A 12195-nucleotide genomic window follows, 5' to 3' on the forward strand; every position below is an offset into this window, starting at 1 on the left:
GATGGACATGCATAAATCGACTCAGAAAGTAATTCTATGCATATTCTCAAAAGGAACCATGGGTCTATCTCGATTATTTTTGCCTGTTACAAACATATGCACAAAGACATAATATACTGTACCACAATGTGGTGAAGGGTATAAAAATATTGGAAATATTATTTTCAATGAAAGAATGTAGACATTTACAATTCATTTATTTTTTTCGTACTGCCGAATTCTACAATAAACACGGTTGCTCTTCTAGGTTTTTGTGGTTACTGTTAAGGTCCATCCCATTGTCGGACCAGTCGAACTTAACTTAACAACGTTTTTACATATTATTATTATTCTGAATAATTTACACGTTAGGTATTCGGTGATCTCTTCTTGCATCGGTCAACCTACTACTGCCCTTTTATTTTGTCTATTTTTTCATTCATTTCAGTTTCCTGATTAATTATTGTAGATGTATATATCATAAATAATAATGTATAAACATATGAACTCACAAAAAGAAAACTAATCACTTAACGATAATAATACAACAATGGAATTTGTAAAATTCAAACTGTAGTGTAATTAATATTAAGTACACAAAGGTAATTAATAACAACAATAAAACTTAATGAAAATTATTACTTTTAATTTTCATAGCCAAATGCAATTGTAAATATCTATACAATACATGTGTGTATACAAAAACAATTACAACTTACACTCATACGCACACACATATGTTTAGATACATAAGATATTATTACAAAAGGGCAAGATTGTATATTAGATTAAATTAAATGTAAAGAAAACAAAAACCAACAAACAAAACAATTTTGATATAATTTAATAAAAATTATTTAAATGAAAGAATTTAACTCGTTTCTTTTATTTAGTATGAATAAGAAAAGGTAATTGTTAAAAAAATATCAAAAAAAAATATTTGTTAAATAAAATTTAACAAAGAAAATGAAGATAAAGTATAACAAGAGTCTTAACCGCAATCCTCCACCAAATAAGAAGAAAAATAAAGAAAAGTATTTAGTCTTCGGCCAAACCACACATTTCACCACGTACTTCAATCCATTCTGCAAAGAGAATTAAACAAAAAAAAAATGAACAAAAAACAAACAAAAAGAAAAAGTGAGAAAAATTTTTTTTGTGGGTTTAAATAGAAGAAAATGGAAATTGGATTAGGGTTGCCGAAATAGTTTGAATTTTAAGGATAAATGATTCAAAGTAGGAAAAGCCATGTAATGCATAAAGCGGGATAGATATTTATGAAATTTATTTTTTTCCAAATGTCTCAAAGCCCTAAAATCTCAATACGTTGATCGATCGATAAAATCTATAAATTTTAACCGATTTAATGCAATCTTGACAAACATCATTGTAGATGTAATCCAGTACAATATGTTAAAATTTGTTTCAATTGGATATCTCGGATGAAAATATATATGGAAACTATATCTAAAACTGAACCGATTTGCACAAAACTCAGCGCATCTAATGTTAGTCGCATGTCGGAAACCCGTGCATATCAATTTGGTAGACTTATGGTGTGTTCCCGTACTGCAAGAATCTCCTATTTTTATACCCTCCACCATAGTATGGAGGGTATAGTAATTTTGTCATTCCGTTTGTAACTCATCGAAATATTCATTTCTGACCCTATAAAGTATATATATTCTTGATCAGGGTAAAATTCTAAGACGATCTAGCCACTTCCATCCGTCCGTCCGTCTGTTGTAATCACGCTATCTTCTGAAGGAATTGAGATAGGGTGCTGAAATTTTGCATAGGTTTGTCTATTGTCTGCCGGCAGGTCAAGTTCGAAGATGTGATATATCGGTCCACGTTTAGGCATAGCTCCCATATAACAGTAGCTCCCAATTTTCGGTATTTTGGGGTTCTTGAGCGCGTTTTTCAACCGAATAGATTGAGTTCTTATTGGGTACTAAATGTCTCCACAAAAAATTATGAATATAGGTCCACTTTTTCTGGTAGCCCCCATATAACGGTACCTCCTAATTGTCAGTATTTTGGGGGTTTTGATCGTATTTTTCCACCAAATTGGCTGTAATTTAGTATTTTGAGTTCATAATAGGTACTAAATCTCTCCAAAAAAATTATAAATATAGGTCAATTTTTTCGGATAGCCCCCATTAAAAGGGTACCCCCAATATTCGGTTTTTTGGGGTTCTAGAGCGCTTTTTCAACCGAACGCGTATTATGTGTTTGTGCATATGTTTGTAACAGGCAGAAGAAACGAGATAGGCACATGGTTACTTTTGAGAATATGCATAGAATCACTTTCTGAGTATTTGGCCCAACACGAACCCTATTAAAATTGGGAAAAATCGGTTTATATTTAGATATAGCTCCCATATATATTTTCGTCCGATTTATATAGCTTTCGATTTGCATGAAATTTGACACAGCGTACTGAATTGAGTCTAGAATGATTCCACGAAACTTAACACACATCACTCTAGGTACAATTAAGTACGCCATACGCATCCACCATTCGCCGTTAGTTAACCGGCTCACAAGTGTTCATAACTTGTATTTATATTGCAGTTATTACAAAGTTGCATCTGAGAATTAAAATCAAATTTATCAAGGTTCGACATTTGTCATCTCTTGAATAATTTATCCACACTCTCACAATTGCTACCATGTTATATACATGTTCAGAACTCTAAGTAGTCGTTCGGCATTTGCGTAGATCTGGGAACATGGGTTCGAATCCTAGCCTTGCTGAGCTGGAATAATTTTATTTATTTGACTTTTTGCCTTTATGGGCGATGATCATTGTATGATTATTTTGCTAGGATTCGAACATAAGAAAAAAAACTAAAAAGTGAAAAAAAGCGATAATATAGAGAAGATACCAAAAAGTTGACCTATACCGACAATTCTACAAACCGATTTATATACAAATTTTAACGATTTTTATTGGGGATTTGTCCTGAAAACCCAAAAACGTGGACTGATATTAAAAACGCATGGTAGAGTGGAACATGTGTATAAAATCCTGAAACTACTAAAATTTAGTGTGCAAAGTTATATATAATGTTTTTAGAAGATTGATAGAAAAATTAAAAAAAACTATAAAAAGTACATTTGTGGTAGATCCGGCATTTTAAATTGGGGCACATTAGGCCATATACAGATAGTGCAATATTATTTCCTTAAAATGTTTTTGAGTTTGTCTTTAAAAATAATCCTTTAATATGGTTCGAAATTACATATATAAGACGAAACGTGCTTGTGTTGTCGAAAATGCGATATAATGAAGCTATTTCTTATAGAGTTTGTGACTTTAAGACGTCAACGTCCGCCACTAGAAAATATAGCCTTAAAAGTCAAACTTTGAGTCGCATATTTAAACAAAATATAACCTTTAGAGGATCTAAATTTCAACCAGGCTGAAAGCGGTGACAATTACCAGTCTTTGACTATGGTGCAGAATTATTACAACAGATGACTAAATCGTCTTAGAATTGGGGTATCCTTATGTGGGGGCTACCCAAAAATTAACCAATATTTATAATTTTTTGTGGAAGGATTTGCTACCCAATAAGAACTCAACATACCAAATTTCAGCGAATTCGGTTGAAAACGCGCTCAAGAACCCCAATATACAGAAAATTCGGGGGGTACCTTTATAGGGGAGCTATGCCTAAACGTGGACCAATATAGCCCATCTTCGAACTTGTCCTGTTTAGACGCTGGAGTGATTACAACCGACGGACATAGAATTTTACTCTAATCAAAAAAATATATCTATATATATAAATGGAGCAAAAAAATGTTTATATCGTTTATAATTTAAGAACGTCTGCACCAATTTGACGATTCGAAGGACTTATAAATCGTATGTGGTCAGAATAGGAAAATATGCAAACTAATTTTGAGATTCCGCCAAACCAAATATATATATATATATATATATAAGTAATATTTACAATTCCTCAATTTTTGTATCGAGCTTTAATGTTTAAATAAATTGTTTTTTTTTTTTCTTTAAGACATATGGTTAAAACTTTTATCAAACCAATAAGGAAAGTACTAAAGTCGGGCGGGGCCGACTATGGGTATATTAAACAGGACTATTAACATGAAATTGGATGAACTGAAATATGTGATATTTATAAAAATAGAATCGATTTAGATAAACATGTCATTCGTTTGTTACAATGGGACAAAAGTATGTAAATTGAATTCAAACAAATATCAAGAGGACTTCCGTTGGGCTATGTCTGTACTTCTAGAAAACGCCACTACGTTATTCTATGCTCAATTTTGTACGTTGTGCAAAATTTCATGTCAATCTGACAAACATGAAGAGTTTGATGCGCCATTAACTTAAAATCGGAATCTATATCGAAATATGAACCGATTTCAAGAAACTGTTACAGGTTAGGTTATACTAATTTCTGTACGTTTTGTTCCCATCAGCCATATATTGGTTCCTTGGTGCGTTAATTACTTAAAATCAATCGATAATGTATAAGGGAGATATATCTACATCTCAAACGATCTTCACGTTATGTCAAATTTCTTGCAAATCTAAACATATATAGGCACTTGTGCACCACATTAAATCGTACGAAACTATATATGTGAGCTATATCTAAACCAAGACCAATTTCCACGAAACTTGCCAGGCATCATTCTAGGGTAAATTCAGTACGTTATGACAAATTTCGTGCAAATTGAAAGATATATATGCACTTTGGTGCACTATTTACATTAAATAGGACCAAACTTATATGGGACCTATATTTAAATCTGGACCGATTTTCAGGAAATTTGGCAGACATCATTCTAGGATCAATTATGTACGGTATGTCAAATTTCGTGCAAATCGAATGATATATTGGGACTTTGGTGCACTATTTACATTAAATCGGGTGAAAATATATATGGGAACTATATCTAAATCTAGACCGATTTTCACGAAATTTGGTAGACAACACTCTAGGCCCGATATCGTGAAAATCGGATGATATATAAGGACTTTGGTGCACCATTTACATTAAATCGGACGAAAATATATATGGGAGCTATATCTAAATTTGGACCGATTTTCACAAAACTTAGTAGACATCACTCTAGGCCCAATTCAGTATGTTATGTCAAATTTCGTGCAAATCGAATGATATATTGGGACTTTGGTGCACTATTTACATTAAATCGGGTGAAAATATATATGGGAGCTATATCTAAATCTAGACCGATTTTCACGAAATTTGGTAGACAACACTCTAGGCCCAGTTCAGTATGTTATGCCAAATATCGTGAAAATCGGATGATATATAAGGACTTTGGTGCACCATTTGCATTAAATCGGACGAAAATATATGGGAGCTATATCTAAATTTGGACCGATTTTCACAAAACTTAGTAGACATCACTCTAGGCTCAATTCAGTATGTTATGCCAAATTTCGTGCAAATCGAAAGATATATAGGGAGTTTTGTGCACTATTTACATTAAATCGGGCGAAATTATATATGGGAGCTATATCTAAATCTAGACCGATTTTCACGAAATTTGGTAGACAACACTCTAGGCCCAGTTCAGTATGTTATGCCAAACATCGTGAAAATCGGATGATATATAATGACTTTGGTGCACCATTTACATTAAATCGGACGAAACTATATATGGGAGCTATATCTAAATCTGGACCGATTTTCATGAAACTCGGCAGGCATCATTCTAGGATCAATTTAGTACGTTGTGCCAAATTTCGTGCAAATCTAATGATATATAGGGACTTTTGTGCCTATATCGAAAATATATATGGGAGTTATATCTAAATCTGAACCGATTTTTCCCAATTTCAATAGGGTTCGTCCTTGGGCCAAATAATTGAGCTGTGTCAAATTTCATCCAATTCGGATTATAAATGCGACCTGTACTTTGTTTACAATTTAACACCAACAGACGGACGGACGGACATGCATAAATTGACTCAGAAAGTGAATCTATGCATATTCTCAAAAGGAACTATGGGTCTATCTCGTTTCCTTTTGCCTGTTACAAACATATGCACAAAGACATAATACCCTGTACCACAGTGTGGTGAAGGGTTTAAAAATATTCGTACATACCAAACAAAAGATCCAGTCCTTTGACGGACTTTTTCTCAAGTATTGCAATATATAACTGTAGATAATGCCGCAGATATAAAATGGCTACAAATAATATAAATCGTTCAAAATGTCCATGAATGTCAAGAGTCATTCATGACTAATAGCTTTAGCTACCTTAAAATGGTCACGAACGATTTTACGGATATTTTATACCCTCCAACTCATGGTATACAAATTAGTTTTTCGTTAAAAATCACTATCATGGCAACACTATATTTTTTGGATGATTCTTCAATTATATAAGTTATCTGTGTGTGTGTGTGTGTGATGTAAAAAACGTCACAAAAACCACAAAAATAAGGCGAAGAAAAACAAAGAAAAAAAGTGAAAACTTACTGCCGCTGGCTAAGCAGTTTTCCATATCGAAAATGCAGCGATTGCCAAAAATTTGAATGTATTCTTCTTCCACTTTGCCATCAGCACCATTTCTGGCAATTCTGGCACAGACCGGATCATAAATAAATGGACAAGCATGTACGCAGTCATCACGTAGCCCTGGGTCAATATCCGTAATGCATTGCAGCAATTGAGTGGGTTTCCAGGCTAAAGGAACAAAATGGAAAAAATAAGAAAAAAAATCGACAAAAGAATGAACGAAAGAATGAACGAAAAACACGAACGGCAAAAAATAAATTTCAATTTCTTTTAAAATATATTACGTGTCCTGATGACAACGACATACCTCTGCCCCGATGACATGCATCATATTCCATCAGACAAGTATTATGAAAATATTTAATATTTTTATCATCATTCTCATCCACTGCACAAATAGGCTCCAAATTACGAGGGCAAACGCGATTACATGAATCGGTGTTGGGCGAAATTGTGCTTGATTTGTGGGATTTGACGGCAACCTCGGAAAGATGTTGTTCGGTTGGATTGGCTCGTGACATGGCAACAAGCGCAGCGAAGCTCAGCAATAAAGCGAAGAAAATTTGCTTCATTGTACCTTGTTGACTTTCGATTAACCACAAGAAAAATAAACTGCTATTGATATGCTACATTTCATCAGCTTATATAGAAAATGATTTCCTTTCTTTTTGTCTGGTCAGTTGTTATCTAATTTTTATCTCTGATTATACGTTTTGATAAAAATACTGAATGGCTTTTAAGCATAATCTGAAGTAATGAGCAATTATGGATCAATATTTTCCAACATATTTACGCCGTCATAGGTACTTGTGTTATTTTCCTAAAGATTTGATATCTCAAGGAATAAATAAACCTACACGGAAAATAGGTCAAACCTCTATGTGAAGTCCAAGGTAATGATTAAATTAAAATACTTCCAAGGGATATGATTTTTTACAGCTGAAAACTGTTAAATCCCAATTGAAGGTAATAAAATGTACCAAATACACTAATCGGGCGGCAATATTTTAATAATAAGTATGAAGTCGAACACTGCTATAAGAAACTCCGTGGGGCCGGACAATTTAGTTCGTAATAGCCGCAGTAGGAAAATTTGTTAAACCTTATGTGTATGTAAACCAGTAAGGAAAGTAGTAAAGTCGGACGGAGCCGACTATATGATACCCTTCACCACTTTGGGTATAATTAACAGATTTATTCTAACATAACATTATATATATATATATATATATATATAAACCGACTTGGATCAATCCATAAACCTGCCATTCTGTAACCTATACTAAACTCTTCATTTGGATAGATAGAAAATGAGACAAAATTATGTAAATCGATTTAAAGCAAATCTCAATCGACCACTCGTTGATTTTTTAAACCCAATAGACATGAAGTCGGTCGAATACATGGGCTATGTCAGCATTTCTACATCTCTACGAAAAGCAATTATGTCACTCTATACTCAATTTTGTACGTTGGGTACAATTAAACGTCAATATTATCAAAATGAGGAGTTTGGTGCACTATTTAATTTAAAAATCAGACGAAAATATTAATGGAAGCTATATTTAAACCGATTTCAATGAAACTTGTCACAGTTAGTTTATACGACTTTTAGCACGTTTTGTACACATCGGCCATATTTTGGGTCTTTGGTTCATCATTTACTTACAATTAGAGGAAAACATATGTAGGAGCTATATCAAAATCTGAACCGATTTCAAAGAACTTGCCACACGAGCTAGGATATATAGGAGCTATATCTAAATATGAACCAATTTTCACGAAATTCGACACACGCTACTTACTTTAAATCGAACAAAAATTAATATGGGAGCTATATCTAAATCTGAACCGAAACTTAACTTTCATAGTTTTAGACTTAATTCAGTACGCTGTGCCAAATTTCGTGCAAATCGAAGGATATATAAGGATTTTGGTGCACTATTTCCCCAAAATCGGACGAAAATATATATGGGAGCTATATCTAAATCTGAACCGATTTTCACGAAATTCGACACACATCGTTCTAGATTTACTTCAGTACGCTATGCCAAATTTCGTGCAAATCGAAGGATATGTAGGGACTTTGGTGCACTATTTCCATAAAATCGGACGAAAATATATATGGGAGCTATATCTAAATCTGAACCGATTTTTGAGAGACTTAATACACATGAAATTGGATGAAATTGGATCCATAAACATGTCATTCTGCAACACATACTAATTATACCCTTCACCACACTGTGGTACAGGGTATTATGTCTTTGTGCATATGTTTGTAACAGGCAAAAGGAAACGAGATAGACACATGGTTCCTTTTGAGAATATGCATAGAATCACTTTCTAAGTCGAGTTATGCATGTCCGTCCGTCCGTCCGTCTGTCTGTCTGTCCATGTTAAATTGTAAACAAAGTACAGGTCGCATTTATGATCCGAATTGGATGAAATTTGGCATAGGTCACTTATTCGGCCCAAGAACGAACCCTATTGAAATTGGGAAAAATCGGTTCAGATTTAGATATAGCTCCCATATATATATTTAACCGATTTAATGTAAACGGTCCCTACATATCTTTCGATTTGCACGAAATTTGGTACAGCCTAATCATTTAGGTCTAGAATGATGTCTGCAAAGTTTCGAGAAAATCGGTCCAGATTTAGATATAGCTCCCATTTATAGTTTCGTCCGATTTCATGTAATGGTGCACCAAAGCCCCTATATATCCTTCGATTTGCACGAAATTTGGCACAACGTACTGAATTGAGACTAGAGTGATGTCTGCCAAGTTTCATGAAAATCGGTCCTGATTTAGATATAGCTCCCATATATAGTTTCGTCCGATTTCATGTAAATGGTGCACCAAAGTCCCTATATATCCTTCGATTTGCACGAAATTTGGTACAACGTCCTGAATTGAGCCTAGAATGATGTCTGCAAAGTTTCGTGAAAATCGGTTCAGATTTAGATATAGCTCCCATATATAGTTTCGTCCTATTTCATGTAAATGGTGCCCCATAGTCCCTATATATCTTTCGATTTGCACAAAATTTGGCATAACGTACTGAATTGAGTCTAGAATGATGTCTGCCAAGTTTCGTGAAAATAGGTCAAGATTTAGTTTCGTCCGATTTCATGTAAATGGTGCACCAAAGTCCCTATATATCCTTCGATTTGCACGAAATTTGGCATAACGTACTTAACTGAGCCTAGAATGATGTCTGCCAAGTTTCGAGAAAATCGGCCCAGATTTCTATATAGCTCCCATATATAGTTTCGTCCGATTTCATGTAAATGGTGCCCCATAGTCCCTATATATCTTTCGATTTGCACGAAATTTGGCATAACGTACTTAATTGAGCCTAGAAGGATGTCTGCCAAGTTTCATGAAAATCGGTCCTGATTTAGATATAGCTCCCATATATAGTTTCGTCCGATTTCATGTAAATTGTTCACCAAAGTCCCTATATATCCTTCGATTTGCACAAAATTTGGCATAACGTACTTAATTGAGCCTAGAATGATGTCTGCCAAGTTTCATGAAAATCGGTCCTGATTTAGATATAGCTCCCGTATATAGTTTCGTCCGATTTCATGTAAATGGTGCACCAAAGTCCCTATATATCCTTCGATTTGCACGAAATTTGGCACAACGTACTGCATTGGGCCTAGAGTGATGTCTGCCAAGTTTTGAGAAAATCGGCCCAGATTTGTATATAGCTCGCACTTATAGTTTCGTCCGATTTGATGTAAATGGTGCACTAAAGTCGCTATATATCATTCGATTTGCACGAAATTTGGCATAACGTACTGAATTGAGCCTAGAGTGATGCTGCCTTGTTTCGTGAAAATCGATCCAGATTTAGATATACATCCCGTTTTATTATAGATTGATTTTAAGTAATTGACCCCCCAAGGAACCAATAGGAACAAAACGTTCCGAAATTAGTATAACCTAACCTGTGACAAGTTTGCTTGAAATCGCTTAATATTTGGATAGAGCTTCCATACATATTTTCGCCCGATTTCAAGTAAATTGGGCATCAAACTCCTCATGTTAGTCAGATTGACATCAAATTTTGCACAACGTACAAAATTGAGCATAAAATTACGTAGTTGCGTTTTCTAGAAGTAAAGACATAGCCCAACGTATGACCTATCTATATTTGTTTGAAATCGATTTACATATTTTATGGATAGATCTAGATAGATTCACATTTAGATAAATATCACATATATTATTTCATCCAATTTTATGTTAATAGTCCTGTTTAATATACCCATAGTTGTGAAGGGTATCATATAGTCGGCCCCGTCCGACTTTACTACTTTCCTTACTGGTTTATTTTGGCCAAAGTTACCACGGCCACCATGTCGCGAGTTCATATAAACAGCGGCCAAAAATGGAAGGAGTTATCGTATGTTAATGAAATTTGGTGCATGTGTTTATTATTGGCCTAAAGAGCAACTGACAAAAAATTGGAGAGATCGGACCAAGATTTGGTATACCTCCCTTATAATGGGTCTTGAGAATGTCACCCTTTTTGGCCTATAAAATCTTTAATATTTAACCAAATTAAATGAAAATACGCAATTTACTTAGGCCTATAAAGCAACTGACCCAAAACTGGAAAAATCGAACCAAATTTTTATATACCTATCATACAAAGGGTCTTGAAAATGTTACTATTTTGGGCTATATAATCATTAATATTCAACCAAATTCAATGAAAATTGACAATTTACTTTTACTTAGGCCTATAAAGCAACGGACCAAAAACTGGGTAGATCGGACCAAGATTTGATATACCTCCCATACAAAGGGTCTAGACCTATAAAATTGTGTTTATTAATACAAGTTCCATGAACATTTTCATGTCTTCGTCCAAATTACTTCAAATTTTGACGAAGACAGTAATAGGTGTTGCAATTTAGTTGTTGGTCCATGTTACAGGTTCCTACCATACCAAAAGTCCCTAAAAAGTAACTTTCTGTACTATTAAATCGTTATATGCAGCTAAATTAAGTATAGTAGTTTTATTTTTGTTATTTTTATTATAATAAAATATTTGATATACTTTAGTTATTAATAAATTACTTTTTTATCATTCACAAAATTTTCAAAAGAGATATATATAAAATATTGTCTTCCCAAATGTGCGATTTAGTATCATTCATGTTATAATTTCGGTCCTTAACTTTATGGCTGTTTAAGGATATTACGAGGTTGGATTGTAATATAAAAAACTAAATGAAATCCTTATTTGACTCGGCTTTAACAAAAGTTCGGGCTGCTACTAATTATTTTGTGGTATGACTTCCTTGCATCTTGTGAAAGTCGCTCAAAAGGTATTGTACTGCACTTTGCATATCCCATGCCAAGAACTATTATTTTTCTGTATGAACTTTCCACAAAGGTAATTCATGTGCGACCTCTAAATTTAAATTATAAGATTATGTCTCAAATAATCTGATAAATAAGTATAATCTTCAAATTGACTGAAAATTTATTTAAAAGCTATATTTTAAAACCAATTCTCCCATATCTCCGCATCGAATAATGTTTTTACCACATACAATATACATAACATATTGGACCATTCGCTTCTAACCATTTCATGAATATGTCATCTATATATATAAAAGAGCTTAGTGTTAAATGAGTGAGTGAGTGAC

At 33.7% G+C, this 12195-nt stretch overlaps 1 long non-coding RNA gene across 1 annotated transcript; it reads right to left on the bottom strand.

The window, feature by feature from the left end:
• Positions 1-988: 988 nt before the first annotated feature.
• Positions 989-6543, bottom strand: LOC133326245 (uncharacterized). The gene is made up of 2 exons (XR_009754182.1): positions 6480-6543; positions 989-1064 (listed from the first exon to the last, which is right to left on the bottom strand). It is a non-coding gene; the product is annotated as an uncharacterized LOC133326245 (long non-coding RNA).
• Positions 6544-12195: the final 5652 nt, after the last annotated feature.

The sequence above is a fragment of the Musca vetustissima genome, unplaced genomic scaffold, assembly GCF_032173495.1.
Source record: "Musca vetustissima isolate MV318-11 ecotype Yass unplaced genomic scaffold, APGP_CSIRO_Mvet_v1 utg57425, whole genome shotgun sequence".
NCBI lineage: Eukaryota > Metazoa > Arthropoda > Insecta > Diptera > Muscidae > Musca > Musca vetustissima.